Genomic DNA, 22,088 nt, shown 5'->3' with positions numbered 1-22,088 from the left:
TGCAGGCCACCGGTGTCCATTGCAGCTGTGTGTGATGCAGGTCACAGGTGTCCATTGCAGCTGTGTGTGATGCAGGTCACAGGTGTCCATTGCAGCTGTGTGTGATGCAGGTCACAGGTGTCCATTGCAGCTGTGTGTGATGCAGGTCACAGGTGTCCATTGCAGCTGTGTGTGATGCAGGCCACAGGTGTCCATTGCAGCTGTGTGTGATGCAGGCCACAGGTGTCCATTGCGGCTGTGTGTGGTGCAGGCCACAGGTGTCCATTGCAGCTACGTATGTGTGATGCAGTACACTGGCGTCCATTGCAACTACTTGTGATGCAGGCCACAGGCGTCCATTGTAGCTACGTGTGATGTTAGTACATCTTCATACTGGGATATTGTTTAGAGTGCCAGTATTGTAAGCTGGTTGGTTAAGGGAAAAGTGTGCCTTGCTTCTTACTTTTTGGAAGCTCATCTCCCATGCTTGCTATAATTTATTTTTTTGTGCACATCTGATCTCGAGTGTAGATATAATCTGAAAAATTCCTGCACTTTCATTCCATTTGTACTTGATGGCCAAAGTAGTAGATTTATTTTCCAAATTCTTTTGCTGTGTTTCATGAAAAAGTGCAGTGCACGTCCTCTTGGGGTGTGTGGGAAGGTTCCTTCTTTTTCCCTAAAGATTAGCTTGTTATTTCTGTAACTTGAGCTTTATTCTAAAGAGAAGCCAGGACCTCATCTTGTCAGTGGTAAGTCTGTTGTCTTTCAGATGGCAGGGATTGCCCTTGATTTTCATGGACTCCGTCCTATCCTTGTCCCTGCTTCAGGGAGGGAATTGTGACCTAGTTCCTATTCTTTGGGAGGGTATTTCTGAGGGTGTTTGTGCCATCCTTCCTTCACCAGACTGGCCCACCCCCAGGTCCTTGTGGACTTATCACAGGAAGTGATTTATTGAGCCATCTTGTCACTGATCATACTTCAGGAAGAAACTTTATACCCTGGGCTTCCACATTGTGGGGGTCCATCAATGACAGGGGTCGAGGTGCATCTGTACCATGGTCCATGGCTTGGGCTAGGGAATTCAGTCATAGGCTCAGTAATAGTCCGTGGTTACTGATAGAGCCCTCTATAGGATAGGATACCTGTTCCAGGCCATGTATGACAGTGTTGTTTATTTATGCTGTCTCTGGTATGTGTGCCCTCCTGTACAGGGCCTTGCCTGCCCAGCGTCTCAATGATACCAGTCACATGAGCCTCCCCATGAGGCAATGCATGGATCCTCATTGCCCGATTTCTAGTAGGAATAGGAGATGGCAGGGGTCATTGTCCTGAAAGTCAGTAATGCTTAGGAGCCTGTCTTGTTTGGACTTCATCAGGACTCTTCTGGTACTTCTGTTGATTGTCTTTAGGGATTCAGTGCTCCTGGCACTTTTGTTATCCTTTCCTTGACACTAGCCTTCGAGGATATTACTATTTGGAGGTCTATGTGAACCCCTTCTCTTCTGGTGTACCTCATGAGGTCTGGGTTTCATGTATTTGCCCCCACCTCCACTGCAGACTGATTTCTGGATGGATATGGGGTGACTCTCCTACCCTAGAGTTTAGGGCATCCCTGTATCCAGTGGACAGGATGGGCAAAAAGGTCTTTGCCTTTGCTGTCTTTGGATTTGGAGCCCCAGCTGTGCTCTTTTATCTGTCGTGGTTCTAGTCTGTCCTACACACTGTGCTGGGTGAGCTTGAACCCTTCTGAGGCTTAGTCATTCAGCAGGACCTGTTTAATTTCTTGTCTATGGCATTCCTGTCTGGGCTAAAAGATAGCAGCAGATGCCCCAGTTTGGGAGTTAGGTATGCCATTGTCCCTACAGAGGTGGGCCAGGCTGAGGCCATCCTTGTGAGGAGATTAACTTGGTGGTTTACATGAATGACACTGGATTGATAGTACTTTTTGGTGGAGGTCATAGACCCTTTGTGATATCCTCCTGGGGAAGAGGTAGTTTTTGATGATTTGAGGGGACCTTTTCTTTTTGCCTGTAATACTCTTCTGGAAGACAGGAGGACTGAGAGGAGTCTTTTTCTTCTGCTGAGCTTGTCTTTTCTCAACTGGTTGGAACCTTTAGTAGGTTTGGGTTGATTCACCTCTTCCCAAGTTTGGAGGGGTTCTTGGGTGAGGGAGGAACTTAATCTTAGTTCCCTTGTGTAGGGGACTGGGGGGTGCTGGTGGAAAGGCTCTCCATAGACCTTTATCTAGTTGCTTTCTCTCCCTCCTTGCTGGGTTTTGTTTCCATGGGGATCCTGACCACAGTATGTAGGAGGCTCTCCATCTCTGTTAACAGGGTTTCCATAGAGGATGCTCTAGAACTGTTAAGGGGGAAATTTTCCTGGGGACCCATTCATTAACGGACCCATTTTTGTTGAGCTTTGTAATCCACTGTACTGCTGGACATTCTGTGGGTCTAAAAAATTCTTTCTCCCAGGTGAGTGTTTTTGATCCATTCATAGGAGGTTACTAGGCTAGTGGCCCTAGAGCCCTTACAAGCCTATCCATGTTAATCCTGAGTTGCACGACTTGTCTTTGGTTAGATGAATGCAGTTCGCAGAGCAGTGTGTCTATGATAAACATAGACCCCTGTTCATGAGGGACATGGGTGTCAACCCTTGGTGAATTTGCAGTCTCCCATCCAGTTGTCCAAGTTTAAATAGGGTCAATGAGGAGCTCTGTTTCATGTAAATTGGAGGTTTATTCCAGAGTAGCAGCAATCTTTCTGCTTTGAGGGGGGTGGTATTTGCTCATTCAGGAGTCAAGATACTCGTTACTTGAGTGTCCCTCTAGTTCCTGTAGCAGCGTCCTCTGAAATGGCTGACCATCTTGCTACGTTTGTTAGTAGATCTGGCTGTGGTGGAGGGGACTCGTAGTTTAGTCACTTTCCCTTTTTTTCTTTTCTTTTTCCCTTGACCGTGAACCCTAGGATTTGGGAGGGAACCTCACATGTTCACTCTGAGACAGGTTCGTGGAGCTTTCAGGTGGTTCATGTGGAGGTGATGTTCTTGGTGTTTCACTGTTGCAGTCATTACATTTGGGTAATCTGCTAGCAGGTTGCCCTCAGTCGGCCTGATTAACAAAGTCTTGGGTCCTGCTTCAGTTGCTCTCCCTTCTTCCATGACGTCAGGTCATCAGGAGTGTAAAACATGCAGCCGACGCCATTACATCAGTCTTTCTTGCCATGCAGTGTCCGAAGTAGAAGCAGTTTGCAAGTGCTGGTCGGACGACTCCTGAAATTTTTGTTTTCGAGTTTCAGAACCGAAGTCTTCAACTAAAGCGAAGTACTCCGTTGTGGAAACTTTTTCTTGCTCCTTACCGATGCCAGTAAAAGTTAATAACTGCATTACTTGTGGAAAGCAAATACCTAATAAAGATTTTCATTCATACTGTATTCCTTGCCTAGGCTCTGACCACGACGTACATTATTGTCGGTTTTGTGCTTTATTTAATCAGTGCATTATCCGCCGTATATTTTTGCCTCTAAATATTTCTGTTCTCGGTTTAATTATCCAGAAATATCGTCGATTAGCCATCCGACTACCGGGATTCGGAAAAATGCAAAGATAAAGACAGAGAGAGGCCGCTAAGGTACAAAACTGCCAGTGACGCTTCTCCTAAGCCGGTCGCCAGTTCGCCGGTACTAAAGTGCTTTCGCAGCCCCTGATACCCACTACTTCTGATTCGTAGGCCTCTACTGAGACCCATTTGGAGTCCAGTATGCCGCAGGATGCTTCAACTATGGAACCCACAGATGTCTCTACCTTGGATGGGTCCCGAGCCGCTGTGCAGGCACCAGCGTCTGAGGGTGTATTCAGGGCTATGGACTTGCATATTAAATTGACGCCTCCTTCATTACTTAGGCCTAAATCTCGATCCATGTCTAAAAAACTGACGCCCAGGCCACATGCTCAGGCCTCTATGCCTAAAAAACAAATTGCTGAAGATCTAATCACTCTAATCAGGGGTAGCTAACCCCCCCCCCCTTCTAAGAGGCCTAGGACTGAGGTTGATTATGAATCTTCTGATCAGGATTCTGTTTTCTCTGACTCTTCTGATGATCTGGATTTGCCCTTACCTACTTATGAGGATTCTGATGCAGAGGACTCTATTCCCTCTGCTTCCCCTCCTGAGGATTTTTCTTTTGGGGAAACCTTACATATTCTAAGGGAGCATTTCCACTGGGAAAGCCAGGATTTTTCTGATTCAAAAAAGAGGCTTAGGGATTTCTTTCTCCTACCTCAACATAGGCCTTTAGCTTATTCCTCTTGTACTAGACATTGTTGATGCTTTCCCGGAATCTAGTTTGGCCCCTGATTCCCTGCCTCCTGCTCCCAGAAAACCTGACAGACACTACAGGGTCCCTGAGTCCCCCATGTTCCTTTTCAAAAATCCTATTGCAGATCCAGAGACTATTTCACAGGGGCCCAAGGGCATTAAGGCGTTTACTGCTAAAAGTACTACAATAGAGACTCCAGGGCGCTGGATAGATGGGGTAAGAAGGTTTACACTTCTGCAACCTTGGCCATTAGGGCTTTAAACTGCCAGTTTCAGATGTTAAAATATCAGCAACATGTTATTGGGACTGCTTAAACAGAAAAGGATTCCTGACTGTGTGAAAAGTAAAGAATTACAGGATTTAATGCATTCTGCTGAACAAGTTGGAAAACGTACTTTGCAATGTGGTTTTGATTCATTAGAGGCCTCTTGCAGGGCTGCTGTTACTGGGTCTGTGCTTAGAAGGCATGCTTGGCTTAAGGAGCAATCTCTGCCTGATCATGTTATAGCGAAATTGTTGGATGCTCCTTTAAATCAGGACCACCTGCAATAAGGCTGAAGAAGTTCTAAAAATGATGGAAGATAAAGCTAAATCTATGCAAACTGTTAAAAGATTTTTTAGCAAGTTCAGCCTCCTAGATTTAGTAGACACTGGCCCTCTAAGAATTGGTCCTTTCCAGCCCTTTCCAGGTCTTAAGCCAAACCCAGACACCGCAAAAACCCCAGGTTTCAGTCCCAGGGGACTCGCAGAACTAAGCAGTGGGGGGGCCTCCACTTCCAAGTCTGGGAATAATAAGACTTCCCCCTATGGTAAACTGTGTCAATGACTTCCTTTTAAAATTTCCAAGCACTTATCAACTGACTGCCCCTTTGGGAGGGGGGGGGGAGATTGCTCTTCATGCAAAGAATTGGGAACTCGTTACCCAGGGCAAATGGGTTTTAAATATAGTGTCCCAGGGATACAGATTTCACTTCCACACGTTGCCAACACCAAGTGGGTGGCTGGACCTACCCTCAAATCAGTGGGCAGAGGCCCAAAAACAAGTACTGTCTCTCTCAAGCATGAAGGCTATTCAACTGGTAGGGGCTATTCAACTGATTCCAGAAGAAGAAAAGGGACAAGGTTTCTACTCTACTTTTTCCTGGTACCCAGAAAAGACAATTCATGGCGTCCTATCCTGGACCTGTCTACTCTAAACACCTTTTTGGAAATTCCAAAATTCAAGATGCTAACTCTTCACCAATACTTCCTTTGCTAGGCAAAGATGCCTGGTTGGCAGCACTAGATGTAAAAGAAGCATACCTGCATGTCCCAATCAGGGAATCTTGCAGAAGATACTTGTGCTTCAAAGCAGGCTACACGCGCTATCAGTTCTCTGCTCTGCCCTTTGGCTTATCTACTGCACCCAGGGTATTCACAAAGTGCCTAGCTCCAGTTATTGCATTTTGCAGGCAAAGAAATATTCAAATATACCCATACCTGGACTATTGTCTAATTCAGGCAGAAAGCCAGGACATACTTTTGAATCATCTGGCCTTTGTAAAAAGGGTTTTAACTTATCTGGGATACGCCATAAACGAAAAGGAATCACACCTGGTACCCTGTCAACAAATTATATTCCTGGGAGCAAGCTTGAATACAACTTCCCAGATGGCTTACCTCACGCCAGAAAAGCAAATTCATTTGACAACCTACTTCAAACAAGTGGCCACAAAAACCCTGCTATCTGCAAGACAAATACTGCAAGCCTTGTGGCTCATTGCCTCCTGCATTCTTCTAATTCCATATGCAAGACTGCATATGAGGAAACTACAGTGGTGTCTAAAAAGCCTATGGTGTCAACATTCTCAAGACCTAGAAACAGTGATTCCTATCATACCTTGCCTACGCCTAGAGGTCCTTTGGTGGGCAAGAGGCCTTTCACACACCACCACCCCCTGCCACCCAAACCATAACAACAGATGCATGAGACTATACATGGGGGGCTCACCTGGCAGGGAAGTGCATTCAGGGCAAATGAAACTCAAGTCAAATGCACCTGCATATCCATCAAAAAGAAAGGTTAGCTGTACAGAATGCTCTGACAGCCTTCAAGGACCACATTCTTCCATGACAACTAATGGTAAAGACTAACACCACCACGGTTATGAGGTACATAAACAAGCAGGGGGGTACACATTCTTACCACCTCTGCAGACTAGCCATGGCATTGTGGAACACCGTCTTGAGCTACCAAGTGCACCTACAAGCTCAATTCCTGCCAGGAAAATTAAACACACTGGCAGACGGACTAAGCAGAAACCTCATGGACCCACACGAGTGGAAACTGGAACCAAGGATGTTCATCGTGCATACAGCTGCAGTCATAACAGATGGGTTCTTCCGCCGTCAGGCAGGTCCTCGGTCGGCCGAATTCCAAAGTCTAGGTCCGGCGTCAGTTGTCGTCGCTTCTTCCCTGACGTCAGTGCGACAGGAGTATAAAGGAACCAGCCGACGCCATTTTCTTCAGTCTTTCTTGCCGCGCGGTACCCGAAGCAGAAGCAGTTCGCAAGTGCCGGTCGGCCATCTCCTGAGATTACGAAAATTTGGAAACCGAAGTCTTCTTAAAAGCTAAGTACCCCATTGGGGAAACTTTTCTTGCCTCAGACCGATGTCAGACAAAGTTAATAATTGTATTTCTTGTGGGAAGCAAATACCGCATAAGGATTTCCATTCCCTCTGTATACCTTGTTTAGGCCCAGACCACGACGTCTCTGTCTGTCGCTTTTGTGCTACATTCAACAAACGCACTATTAAGCGTCGGGCGGAGTTCACCCAGCATTATTTTGGGAAAGCATTTAACTATACTATGTCGTCGGATACTCCAACTCCGGTTTTGTCTAAAAAAACGCAAAGACAAGGACCGACACACGAGGTCCGTGGCCTCTACCGACACCACGCCAAAGCCGACTACACGTGGTCCGGTTCTCAGCGAGGCGCCTGCGCAGCCCCTGATTACCGACGACACATCTTTGACGGTGTCTCCTGTGCCCGAGGTCGCAGGCTCCTCGGCCCACACCCCGACTACAGATACCGAAGCCACTCTTGGCTTTGAAACGCAGAATGTGGACAGGTCCACCTCCACTCAAGGTGTCTTCAGACCTTCCTCTTCTTTCTCCATCAAGGCTTTCACAAAGTCTAAAGCAACCATGCACTCTAAGAGACCAGTTACACAGGGCCCATCTCCAGGCCCCATGCCTAAGAAACAGATGCTTAAAATGGCTGAGGATTTAATTACTCTAATCAGAGGTTCTCAGCCCCCACCGGACAAAAGGCCCAGAGTGGAGGAAGATTCCCCCTCCTCTGATCAGGGCTCCATTATTTCAGAGCACTCTGATGATCAGGAACAGTCTTACTCCCCTTTTGAAGACTCTGATGCGGAGGAGTCCATCCCTTCTGTATCCCCCCCCTGAGGATTACTCATTTGGTGAAACTTTGCATACCTTAAGGGAACACTTCCACTGGGAAGACCAGGATTATTCAGATTCCAAGAAAAGGCTCAGGGAATTTCTCTTGTTACCCCAGCACAGGCCTCTGGCTATACCTCCTGTCTTGGACATCCTAGATGATGTTTACTCGGAGGCCTGCCTTAACCCGGACTCTCTACCTCCAGCTCCAGTTAAGCCTGACAGGTACTACAGGGTTCCTGACTCACACCAATTTCTATACAAAAGCCATGCTGCTGACCCAGAAACCATCTCACAGGTCCCCAAGGGAGTTAAGGCCTCCATTGCCAAAAATCCATTGCCTTCCGAGAGAGATTCCAGATCCTTAGAAACGTGGGGAAAAAAGGTATATACCTCGGCTACCTTATCCATGAGGGCCTTAAACTGTCAGTTTCATATGCTAAAATACCAACAGTTTTTGTTATCACAATTGAAAAGTAAAATGTCACAACCTCAGCAACCAGACTTGAAGGAGTTGCAGGATTTGATGCATAGTGCAGAACAAGTGGGTAAGCATACCTTACAATGTGGTTTTGATGCTCTAGAGGCCTCATGTAGAGCTGCTGTTACAGGATCAGTCATACTTAGGCATGCCTGGCTCAAGGAACAAGCCTTGCCTGATCATGTCAAAGCTAAATTACTAGATGCCCCTCTTCAAAAGGATGTACTATTTGGTGCTAATGCTGAGGAAGTATTACGGAAAATGGAGGAAAAGGCTAAATCAATGCAAACTGTGAAAGAATTTCTACAGGTTCAACCCCCACGTTTTAGTAGAAATTGGCCTTCCAAAAACTGGTCCTTTCTTGCCACAGACAGACCCCAAAGAGGCAGATACAGGCGCCCGAGGGGCAGAGGACAATCCCAAGGATCGTATAGAGGCAGACAATGGCAAGCTGCTACACAGAGGTGGTGAGGACAACTCGCAATCTTTCAGAAAGCAAACCCAATGACTTTCCCCTTTGCATGCCAACCAGGTCTCAAATGGCAGCCCCCTTAGGAGGAAAGCTGGCATTATTCTCAAAAAATTGGCATGTTGTCACAAAGGACAAATGGATCCTGGACATTATAAACAGAGGCTACAAATTCCATTTTCACACCCTTCCAAAAATGAGAGGCATGCCAAACCTGCCACACAATCAAAGGGCAGAGGCACAAAGACAAATTTCAGATCTCATAAACATGAAAGCTATTCAAGAGGTACCTACACACGAACAAGGTCAAGGTTTTTATTCCAGGCTATTTCTGGTGCCAAGGAAGGGAAAAGATTGGAGACCTATTTTGGATCTATCCATCCTAAACACATTTCTACTCGTACCAAAATTCAAGATGCTCACTCTACAGCAACTTCTTCCCATGCTGGGCAAGGAGTCTTGGCTGGTAACATTGGACCTCAAGGAGGCATACCTGCATGTCCCAATCAGACAAAATTGCAGAAGGTACCTCAGATTTCTTGCAGGTTCAACCCATTATCAATTCTCTGCATTGCCCTTTGGCTTATCTACTGCGCCCAGAGTTTTCACGAAATGCCTGGCATCAGTAATTGCCTACTGCAGACTTCAAGGGATACAAATATACCCCTATTTGGACGACTGCCTGATCCAAGTGGACAGCAAGCACATTCTTCTGAAACATCTGGCTTATGTAATAATGTTATTGAACTCTCTGGGATACACAGTCAACAAAAAGAAATCAAGGCTAATACCCTCTCTGAAGATAATTTTCCTGGGTGCCAATTTGGACACAAACACCCAGATGGCCTACCTCACGCCAGAGAAGCAGGGCAACTAATTCAATACTTCAGAACACTAGCAAATTGCACCAGGCTGACTGCAAGGAAAATCCTGCAGGCTCTGGGATTCATGGCATCTTGCATCTTACTAATCCCATGTGCAAAGCTGCATATGAGGAAACTACAATGGTACCTGAAAAACATATGGTCTCAACACAGCCACAGTTTGGAAACTATAATACCACTAATTCCATGTCTGCAAAAGGAATTTCTGTGGTGGGCTCAAGCATGTCAAACAAACACAGGTCTTCCATTCAGCAAGCCTCAAGCAAATCAAGTCATCACAACAGACGCCTCGGACTACGCCTGGGGGGCGCACATGACAGACTGGTGCATTCAGGGCAAATGGTCCCAAAAAGAAAAGCACCTTCACATCAATCAAAAAGAAATGCTAGCAGTAATAAATGCTATTATAGCTTTCAAGGACCTTCTACAACCAGGTCAACTATTGATAAGAACGGACAACACAACAGTTATGTGGTACATAAACAAACAGGGAGGAACACATTCTTACCCCCTATGCAGACTGGCCATGTCACTTTGGAACATGGCCATGGACTTACAAATGGAACTACAAGCACAGTACTTGCCAGGCAAGGAAAACACGCTGGCAGACAACCTAAGCAGGAATATGACAGATCCACACGAATGGAAATTGCATCCAAAAGTTTTTACAGAAATAATCCAAGAATGGGGAAGGCCAGACATAGATCGCTTTGCCTCCCACAAGAATCATCAATTGACAAAATTCTGCTCAAGGATCTTCCATCCAAAGGCCTGGAGAGTGGATGCTCTTTCCTTCAGTTGGACATCAATGACAGTTTATGCCTTCCCTCCTCTTCCTCTGCTGCCCAAAGTTCTATTAAAGACCAAAGCAGACAGACCAAAGATGATCCTCATTGCTCCGGACTGGCCAAGGCAACACTGGTACCCACTCCTGAGGAGCCTGATGCATTCCCCACCATGGACCCTGCCACTAATGCCTCTTCTTCTGACTCAGCACAGTTTCAAAACTCTTCACAGCCAGCTAAAAACACTCAATCTAGCCGCATGGAAGATTCCTTAGCATCACAACAGGCCCTATTCTCCAAGGAGGTGCAGGATGTCATTTTGGAGGCCAGAAGGCCATCAACTAGAAAAGCTTACTCTGCAAAATGGAAACGTTTTTGTGTCTGGAATGAGAAAAAGGGCCAGGATCCTGGAAAACTGAATTTACCTCAAATACTACAATATTTGGCTGAACTGCTAAGCAGTGGACTTTCTTTCTCCTCCATCAAAATCCATGCCTCGGCCATTTCTGCAGAATACAACACTGATCCACCTTTATTCTCTCACCCTCTCTTAAGGGAGTTCCTCAGAGGGGATAAGAATTTAAGGCCTCCAAGGAAACAACCAATACCTGCTTGGGGTCTTAATTTCATTCTGGAAAAACTGACATTGCCTCCCTTTGAGCCCAGCTGCCTCATCAGATTTGCAATATTTGTCCTGGAAAACAGCTTTCCTTCTGGCTATCACCTCAGCTCGTAGAGTTTCAGAACTACAGGCTCTCATGGCTGTCCAGCCTTTTATCATCTTCCATCAGGACAGAGTTTCCTTACAAACCAACCCGTCCTTTATGCCTAAAGTGGTATCCAGGGTAGCTTTAAATCAGGCCATACATTTACCTACTTTTTATCCTAATCCTCAAAACAAAGGGGAGAGATTACTACATTCCTTGGACATCCACAGACAACTGCGTTATTATTTGGACAGAACAAAGCCTTTCAGAAAATCAGAACAGCTCTTTGTGGCCTATGCGGTAGGAGCTCAAGGGAGGCCAATTTCCAAACAGACAATCTCAAAATGGATAGCCCACTGCATACGCTTTTGTTATTCCTTTCATGGCAAAACTGTTCCTACAGGCATTAGAACTCATTCCACCAGGGCCACAGCCACCTCTGCAGCCTTCCTCAGAGGAGTTCCTACCAAGGATATTTTGGAAGCAGCCACTTGGAGTTCTGTGCATACCTTCTCCAAGCACTACAACCTACCATTATACTCCAAATCTAGAGCAGGCTTTGCCACTGCAGTCTTGCAGGGCATTTTGGCTCCTCCTAGTTCCACCTAGTGCCTGCCACCCCTTTCTTAGCTTTGGGATTCTACCCATCTGTTATGACTGCAGCTGTATGCACGATGAACATAGTACAGTTTTGTACCTACCATAAATGTAGATGTTCGAGTGCTAATACAGCTGCAGTCCAGGTTTCCCTCCCTCCTTCCCCTCTTGGGACAGGCCTATAGGCTAACACATCCTCTTACAACCTGATTGGGGTTTCATTTATGATGTATTTGCTTGCAACTGCTGTATTTTGATTATATTGCACTGCATTATCACACAAATTTTATGTATTGCCTTCCTTCTGGGGGCACCTGACATCTGGGGCAAGAAAAACTGAAGAAAATGGCGTCGGCTGGTTCCTTTATACCCCTGTCGCACTGACGTCAGGGAAGAAGCGACGACAATCGACGCCGGACCTAGACTTTGGAATTCGGCCGACCGAGGACCCGCCTGACGGCGGGAGAACCCATCTGTTATGACTGCAGCTGTATTAGCACTCTAACATCTACATTTATGGTAGGTACAAAACTGTACTATTTTCAACATGTTGACAAGCAAATGGGGGAGCCCAGATATAGACCTGTTTGTCTCTCCCCAGAACTACCAGTTGGACAAATTTTGCACAAGGAGTCCCCACAAACAAGCCTGGAGAGTGGATGCTCTGTCCTTCAGCTGGAAAAACCTATCAATCTATGCCTTCCCCCCTCTGCCTCTGCTCTCCAAAGTACTACTGAAAATCAAGCAGGCCAAACCAAGGTTGGTTTTGATTGCTCCAGACTGGCCGCGCCATCACTGGTACCCCCTCCTGCGCAGTGTGTCACTGTTATCTCCATGGCACCGGCCTCAGACTCCTTCCCTGCTGTCTCAGCAGGAGAACCAGATTCTGCACCCTCCGCTTCCAACACTGAACTTTGCCGCCTGACTAATTACTTAACCTCTCCTTTACCATCCCTCAGCAAACCTGTGATGGATATCATTTTAGAGGCAAGGAGGCCTAGTACTAGAAAATCTTATGCTGAAAAATGGAAAAGATTCTCTGCCTGGAACCAGTCTCAAGGGATGAGCACAGCAGCGCCCAATTTACCTCAGATTTTACAATACTTAACAGAGATGCTTCACAAGGGCCTGTCTTTTTCCTCCATTAAAATCCACACCTCAGCCATTTAAGCTCATAACACAAAACCTCCCCTCTTCTCTCATCCACTGCTCAAGCAGTTCCTCAGAGGGGCCAAAAATTTGAGACCACCCAGGAGAGCTGCAACCCCAGCCTGGGACCTTAACTTTGTCTTGGAGAAACTCACTCTACCTCCTTTCGAGCCAGCTGCTACTGCAGACTTAACATTTCTTTCTTGGAAAACAGCTTTCCTTTTAGCAATCACTTCAGCTAGAAGGGTATCTGAATTACAGGCCCTTATAGCAGTGGAGCCTTTCATCATCTTTCATGCGGACAGGGTGTCCCTCAGAACCAATCCATCCTTCATGCCCAACGTGGTATCCAGTGTGGCTCTTATTCAGTCCATTCATTTGCCAACCTTCTTTCCCAATCCACAGAATAAAGGGCAACGGATACTGCATTCCTTAGATGTGCACAGACAACTTAGATTCTACTTGGACAACACTAAACCTCAAAGGAAATCTGAACAACTGCTGGTGGCATTTGCTGGAGGGGCAGAGGGGAAGGCTATTTCAAAGCAAACCAGTTCTAAATGGATAAGCCATTGCATTTGTTTCTGCTATAAGCACCATGGAAAACCTGTCCCCCAGGGATCAGACCTCACTTCACCAGGGCTGCATCTACCTCTACAGCCTTTCTCAGAGGCGTCCCTACCAGGGACATCCTAGAAGCTGATACCTGGAGTTCTGTACATACTTTCACCAAGCATTATCATTTGCCAATTTTCTCTAAATCCAGAGCTGGCTCTGCCACTGCAGTCTTGCAGGGCCTTAATAGCTGGCCCTAATGCTTTCTAAATTCTTCCTCCCAACCATAGTTTTGGGAATCTACCTAAATGTTATGACTGCAACAGTGAAACACGAAGAACATAGTACAGTTGTGTACCCTTACCATAAATGTAGATGTTCAAGTGTATTCACTGTTGCAGTCCTGGTTACCCTCCCTCTAGCCCCCTAACTTCTTTTGACTATACCTCTACTTTCCTTTACTATGCTTAAAAGCCTTTTTGGTGTATTGGCTTTTTTGTTGGACGCATATCTTTGTGCTTTTATGTTTAACTGCCTTTCCATTAGAGGGGCACCTGGCATCTGGGCCAAGAAAAACTGATGTAACTGCGTCGGCTGCATGTTTTATACCCCCTGACGACCGGACGTCATGGAAGAAGGGACAGCAACTGACGCAGGACCCAAGACTTTGTTAATCAAGCCGACTGAGGGCAGCCTGCAAGCAGAATACCCAAATGTAATGACTGCAACAGTGAATACACTTGAACATCTGCATTTATGGTAAGTGTACACAACTGTACTTTCTGCCTTCACCTTGGTATTTACCTCCATGCTTTGCCTACAGAAGGTTTCTTTGTGGATTTCAAGCTGTTAAGATGTTCTTACAGTTGCCCCCTCCCCTGATGAACAGGGTAATCCCTAAATCTGGCTGTGTGATTATCTGCAAGGCGGTGTTTGGGTGACCTGTCGTTTTGCCTGTCTGAGAGACTGTGATCCTCTCTTCTGCCTTGGATTGTTGTGTGGCAGGGAGAAGTGGTTGTGTTGCTTCTTTTGAGGGGGGATACCTTCCTTTGACAAGGCTGTGGGTCACAAGAATTATAGGATTTGTGAGACAAAGTACTTCCTCCTCCTGTAATCAGGGTTGTCTGTAGGAGTTCAGCCTTTAATGGCCACAGCAAGGTTTTCACAGTTTTAAAGGTGGCTTCTTCCAAGTGTTGCAGAAACACCACCACTCAAATATTTAAAATAATAAAATTGACAAAGAGCAGCAAACTAATATTGCACACGCTCACTTCTAGCTCTTCAGCACAAAGCCTTCAATGGAAGTGAGGTTTAACACCACAAAACGCAGTTAAATAGGGACATAAATAAAATAATGAATTACCTTACTTAACCCATAAGATGCCAAGTTATTATATTTCAATATACCCAAACTGTCTTTTTAAAGAAGACAGTTTTGTAACGGACTACCATCAACATCACAAGTATGTACTTGTAATAGACTGTATGCTTGTAGCCCACCAACCTTTTTATTATGACATTCTGCAAAGTGCTCAGCAACAGGAGGGTTTCCGTTCCTCCAATCCTTGTATCCCTAACGTGTTCCTTAACCTTAAGTCTGTCTTTCAACTTACTTTTAGTTTCCCCAGTAAAATAAAGATTTCAAGAACACTAAGGAATCTATACAAACTCCCTGAGAGTCACAAGGAAATATATTCTGAAGTTGAATTCCATTCATTTTATTAAAACCTGGAACTGCACATCTACAGCATGAGTAAGTACCACACTGGGTAGTGCCAAAGGATGGTGTCCGACTTGTAATAACTGTAAATTAATACTAAACGTTACCATGTACCAGGAAATTACCCAAGTTACAGGCCCTTCTGTAAGATATTAAAGGTCTAACACCTAAACAGCTAGAAAGACATTATCTTGTAACAATACTGGCCAATTCAGTATTGACTACCATATTAGCTAGTATATTGCATGTTTATTTTCAGAATAAAAAATCGTTTAAAATTAGATATTTTATAAGAGGGCACTCCATGCTTGATCTGCAGATAACATGTGTACTTTCCTGTAAGTATTCTCAATATTAACATTATCGTAACCCCACTTGGAATATGTTTTCCAAGAAGTCATTCCTTGCATTACAAGCTCGCGTGATTCTTAGGCTTTCCCTTTTACAGAGCGGTATCAAACAGGAAGGAGGAAAACTTTAAGCATGCAGATATTCATTAGTACTAGGACTCTTCCCATATAATTTAGTGTATATTAACTATCCCTTCCCTTTTACAGAGCAGTATCAAATTGGAAGGAGGAAAACTTTAAGCATGCAGATATTCATTAGTACTAAGACTCTTCCCATATAATTTAGTGTATATTACTATCCCTGACAAATTTACTTCACTGTTTGACACAGCACAAGCTAAACTCAAGCTGAAATTATTAATCATTTTTGTCAAATTGTTCAACCTGAGTCGAACCTCCCTTGCATAAAAAACATCAAATTATCTGTTTAACAGTAGTACTTGCACACATATCTCTGACGAAATGGCAAATTATAAATAGAGACTATTTCAAACAAACTCTTATTTAAATTAGCATAGGGAGGCGCAAAATACAACTCAGCCGTGTCATTTAATTGGTGGTAAATGACATTATTGAATGTGAAATAATTACTACATAAACAAAAAACTGTTAATTCAGTGAAATCATTAGACATAGAAGTATCAGCCAAAATATTTCCAGGTTTTAACACCATCCTCTTGTTGAATACTAGAATATAAACTTTGCATGTTGCCAGCTAGTTCATAGTGTCTTCTCATTCTAAACCTAGGATCCTAGACAGAGCGTCTTCTGTGTGGAGGCATACGTGAATGGGGCGTGCCTTCGTTGAAGGTTGTGTGTCAGGGCTGGTAACCCGGTACGTAAAAATCCACTATCAATCATTAGCGGACCGAAGTTCAGCTGTGGCGACCCCTAACCGGGAAAAGCCGAAAGACACAAAATTTAATATAAAAAGGTAAAAAAAAAAAATCTTCCTTGGAAAGATAACCTCTCCCATGTTTTCACATAAACTTCCTCATCAGCAACTGTAGGTACACAAAGTGGGTTGGATATAGTTTTATGAATTTTCAGGAGATAGTAAAGCTTGGGTAATCTGCTATAGCAAGGGATAATTTAACTATGCCATATTATCAGGAAAATATCTAAGGTGAGCACCCCCGTTTAGTAGTTCATTAAATTGTAGAAAATAATTATATCTATAGCATCAAAATTCACACTCCTGTAATTAGCTCTGTCCTCCAAATGTTCCATACACATTTATAATACTGTATGCTACTCATAATGACATATTTCTACCCCTATTCACAGCTTTTATAACAAATACTTAGATCTTTACTTAAACATTGTAATGCATCCTTTTCTTTTTCATAAGTGTTATAGTGGACGTTACTTTTATTTTTTGCAAACATGCAACATGCTGCTGTGGGCAGCAGCACATACTCTACATGATGCCCTAGAGGGGGAAGAATTGTATAAACTGATCGCTTTGGGCAGGCACTGTGGTGTGCAGTATCCTTGTGATAGGAGAACACAGATCACAGACTGCATGTTATGGCATGGCTAGCCACTTGACAGAGTAAAATATGGCTCTAGGTGATTTGGTCATGTTGACAATCACCAGATGGATATGGGTCTTTGCTGGTGATAAGTGGGTTGAGGACCTAGTCTACTCTGACCTATGCCAGGGACCCATGCTAATGGTGGGAGGAGTGTATATACTTCTGGTGGCCAGGTTGTGCCCACCATAAAGTCCAGCAGCCCTGTGTCAGCAAGCTACTGGCTGGCAGGTATCCAGTTGTCTGGCTTGGGTTACCTTGGATAATTCTGCTGAGTGAAAGCTGGATGTAGAACCAATCAACCTACTAAACATGAACTAAGAATTGCTACACTTAATGTAGGTTCACTGACTGGATGTATCTTAGAAGTGGATGTGATGATGGTAAGGAGAAGGCTGGACATCCTGTGTTTCCATGAGACAAGATGGAAGGGCAGTGCAGCAAAGCCACTTGGCTTGGGATCCAGAGTCTACTGCTCAGAGGGAGGACAGGATAGAAATGGTGTGGGAATTGTAGTGAGGGAGAGGCGTCAAGACAGTGAGGGATGCCATCAGAATTAGTGCCAGACTCATGGCAGTCGGACTTCGACCTAATGACAGGGCAGTATTGGTGTTCACAGCCTATGCCCCACAGCAGGGTTGTGATAGTGAGGAAGAGTGTATTCAGATAGCAGTTGCAGGACCTACTAGATAAAGCAGGATGTCATGAATTTGTGTTAATAATGGTTAACTTGAATGCACATATCAGGACAGACAGAACAGGTTATGAGGACTGCCTTGGTCTACATGGGTGGGGCAACTGGTTTAATTGAGGAGAGGCCATTCTAGACTTCTGTCTGGTAAGTGACTTGATAGCATCCAACACATGGTTCAGAAAAGAGAGAGTGAAGCCGAGTGGAGGTAAACTATTACTGGTGCCAAAAAGTCTGCTCTTCGGTTTTTCCCTTGGATCTTGCTAGTTCTTTTTCTTTTTCACTTCAAATAGTCTATTCACTTTGCACTAACTGCAACTAACTAATCATAGGTGACTCAATATTGAGGCACATAGATGTCCCACTCACTAGGTTGAATAAGGCGAAGGTAACAGTCCGATGTCTATCAGGTGCCAGAATCCGGCACAACACACGCACTCAGGTCACTCCACAAGTATGACTCTCTCACTGTCCATGTGGGTGTGAATGACCTGGGTGCACCTCCCTGGACTACATGAAAAGAGACATGGAGGAGCTCTCGGATTATGTGGCACAGGCAGGTATGACACTAGCCCTGAGCAGTATCCTGCCATCACCCAGAATGATATCGCAGTACAAACAAAAAAAAAAAAAAAAAAAAAAAGATCGACTTGAACAATTGGCTAAGTTGCTGGTGTCATTCTAAGGGGATCCAGTATCTGCTTGGGATGACATGATTGACAGACCTTGATGCTTTGCCAGCGATGGCCTGCATCTGTCACCCCTGGATTTCCAGGTACTGGCTAAAGCTCTTGCCACCCCTATAATGCCTTGTTTAGGCAGTGTTCCAAAGACCAAATTACCACTGTAACAGCTATAAATTAAATGCTATCTGAGGGTCATGCTGCTCAACGCTAGAAGTCTAAATCTCAAGATGCACTCGCTTGAAGCACGCCTTGAAATGGAGAACATAGACATTTGTGCTGTAACGGAGACCTGGTTTAAAGTGACAGAAAGCACCCCTGTGCTACTAAGCTATAACTCATTCCACACCTTTTGGGCCCAAAACATGGACTGAAGCTCCAAAGGTGGTAATGTCTCCATATTCATAAAGGATATGCACTCCTCCAGACTAGTAGCCTAGCATAACGCATCTGAGATGCTTCAGATACATCTAACATTGGGTAAGATGGCAATACAGCTCATAGCCTGCTATAGGTCCCCAACCATGTCCCTAGACTCTCATTCCACATTCCTAAGCACCCTGGAATCTATCAAGGCCCAACCCAACACTCTGTTACTAGGAGACTTCAACTACTCCTCCATCAACTGGGCAAAACTACTCATGCACCAATATACTTACCCTGGACCATCTCATTCTGACCCCCACTTGAGGAAGCAACATCTTTGACCTGGTTATTACTAACCTGGGTGACCGTTGCTCTGCACCAATAGCCAATCCCTCCCTGGTCTGATCCAACCATAAATTAATCACCATGGAAATCCACATCACACACACACACACACACACACACACACACACACACACACACACACACACACACACACACAAAGGTAACATCAGTGAAAAATTTCTCCTAAGCTGACTTTAGACTCCTAAAAACAGAGGTGGTTAACTTCATGGCACCCATGCCAGTGGAAAATAGCTGTATGACTGCCGAATCATACACCAATATATGTTACGAACATGTACATAAATGCATGGAATTAGCCATACCCAACAGACCCTAGACGCTCTCCTGCAAAAAAAGGAAGCCAGTCTGGTGGTCCCCTGCCATTAATGAACTCTACAACAGAAGGAAGAAACTGTTGCAGGAAAAAGTGAAGTCCCAAGAGCGGAAAAACTCCCTTATTAGCCTCAGCAAAAAAGTTAGGTCCTTCATCAAATCCTCTAAAGCCAGCTATGAAGGCAGAATTGCGGCAGACACTAAAAACAATCAGCCTTCTTTAACTATATCAAGAACCTCCAAGGCAATACCCAGGTTTGCTCTGAGTTACTGCAGAATGGTACCTCCTATATTGAGTCAACAGATATTGCCAGCAGAGTCAGTGACAACTTCACCCCCCCCCCTCGGACCAATCACAATACTGTAAGAATGCCAGGCACCCAGCATTACTGCAGTGCAGGTTAAAGCTGCATTGTCCAAGGCCAAGGATACAGCTTCCATGGGATCTGTGTGCCCTGTTCAGTCACAGCCTCACCTCAGGCTTTGTCCCTACTGAATGGCAGACTGCTACAGTCATCCCTCTCCATAAAGGGGGAGCAACTACAGAACCTGGGAAATATCACCCTATTAGCCTGACGAGTCTGATATGTAAAGCTATGGAGCGCAAAGATATAGGAAATCTCAAAACTCTAGATCCCACGCAATTTGGCTTTGTGAAAGAGAGATCATGCCTGCTCAACCTGGTTGACTTCTTTGTCAGTCACCAGGGCTGTGGATGAAGGTAAGGCAGTGCATACAGCCTACCTCTCTTTAGCCCAAGGCCTTTGATACCATTACTCACTCTGGAATTATTGATAAACTCACCAAACTAGGCATCAACACCTATATCACTAGGTGAGTTGCAAACTGGCTCACAGATAGAACCCCCAGCGTGAAAGTAGCGGACTCGAGTCAGCCTGCCGACCAGTCACGAGTGGAGTCCCACAAGGATCTGTCCTGGGTCTTCTCCTGTTCGGTATCTACTTCTCAGAAGTCCCAGGCCAACACAAAGGGACTCTGGCTGACCAAGCTCGCAGATGACTGCAAACTGGGAGCCACTATTAACTCCCCAAGTGATGCAGACATCCTGCAGAAAGGCCTCACTTGAGACCAATGACTGGTGTCGAAACCATGGCCTTAAGCTTAATGCCAAAAAATGCGTCGTCATCATCCCCTTTGTGAAAAACTCTGTTCCCACTAAGTACCCAATTGATGAGAACCCATTGAACACTGAAGGCGTTATAAGAGATCTGGAGACGCAGGTTGACAGCAACCTCTCCTTAGATCACCACATTGCCACTGTGGTCAGAAAGTTCTTCTATGGGGGACATCTCATTACCAAGGGTTTTGCATCCAGGAAGAAAAAGGTCATCATTTCTATCTCTACTCTTCCCTCATTAGATCAGTCATAGAGTATAATACCCCATTTGGCATGTATCTTACTAGACACCTGCAACAGCTGGAGAGGCCACAGAAGTACCTCATGAAGAGGATCCTAGGCATTAAACACGTGCTACACAGACTCAAAAGACTCTGCAATTCTCTGTCTCATATTACCTCCTTAGAGGCAATTTCTGCTCGACTTACAAGCCATGTCTGAGCCAGCTCTGTTAGAAATGCTGCATCTAAAGAAATCCCAATCCCTCCACACCACATGCTCCAGAGACCTCAACCTCATTACCACAATCAACAGAACATGCTGGAGGGACAGGTTCCTCACCCAGCGACTGCCCATGCTCTGGAATAGACTCCCCATACATGTCCAGCAGAGCACCTCGCTGTCCCTCTTCAAGAGAAATCTTGATTAGTGGATGGGTAATAGAAAGTTCACCCCGGGATCACTCCAGTTGCTTTACTTGATAGAGGCCCTGGGAACCAACGTCAGGCGGCATGATGCCAGGGTACTTCTATGGACTAGGCTTGTAAAGGCTCCAGGACCATTAGCCTAGTACACACCTATGAACCTATGAAGATCATGCAACAGTGGGCAACATGCAACTCAAGTAGACATTTCCTAGTAAGAAAAGAGCACTGGGAAGAATCAGAGATTGCAAAGGTCATCCCTAGTGAAACAGCCCACAGCAAAGAGTGGTAAGAGAAGGCATGTAAGGTCAACACAGACCAGGCTGAAGACTTGGAAGTTGACTGGAGAGAAAGCACAACAGTACAGGAATTACTCAGGGCTGTTGAACCTCACGATGAAGAGGAAGTAGATGGAGTTGAAGAATGGCAGTGCCTTAAACCAGTATGTGTGAGGACTACAGAACAGATATGCGATTGAGCCAGGTATTGAAATAAGATACACACGATGGTGGAATGCAGAAGTCCAGGAAGTCATCAAAACAAAAAGTGGAAGAAAAAATGGACAAGGCTAGAAAAGAATACTGGTTGACTAACAAAAAGGCTAAGAGAGCAGTTGCAATAGCAAAGAACAATGGTGTTCTCCCAGCTTCTGGAAAGTGAGTCAGTAGGTGGCACAAAGAAACTATATGAGGTTGCAAGGCAAAGACAAAGATGAAAATAGTCCGGCACCCTTCATAAGGGATGCCAACAACAACCTGCTCACCAGCCCACAATCAGTCAAAGGCAGATGGAAAGAGTACTTTGAGCAGTATCTGAATGAAGGAAACCCCAGAGAAAACTGTACATCCCCAGGCACAACCTTTGATGGGAGAAGAGGAGGAGCCCACCGTAGAAGTAGTAAGAACAGCTGTA

The 22,088-nt window shown here is 45.1% G+C and overlaps 1 protein-coding gene across 2 annotated transcripts in view; it reads left to right on the top strand.

The window, feature by feature from the left end:
• The window catches only part of TRMT1 (tRNA methyltransferase 1), a 733,367-nt gene that overhangs the window by 427,470 nt on the left and 283,809 nt on the right, over positions 1 to 22,088 (top strand). The window lies entirely within an intron of this gene.

The sequence above is a fragment of the Protopterus annectens genome, chromosome 9.part0, assembly GCF_019279795.1.
Source record: "Protopterus annectens isolate FY-2018-M chromosome 9.part0, PAN1.0, whole genome shotgun sequence".
NCBI classification, from domain to species: domain Eukaryota; kingdom Metazoa; phylum Chordata; order Ceratodontiformes; family Protopteridae; genus Protopterus; species Protopterus annectens.
This window is presented reverse-complemented; position numbering and strand designations above follow the sequence as displayed.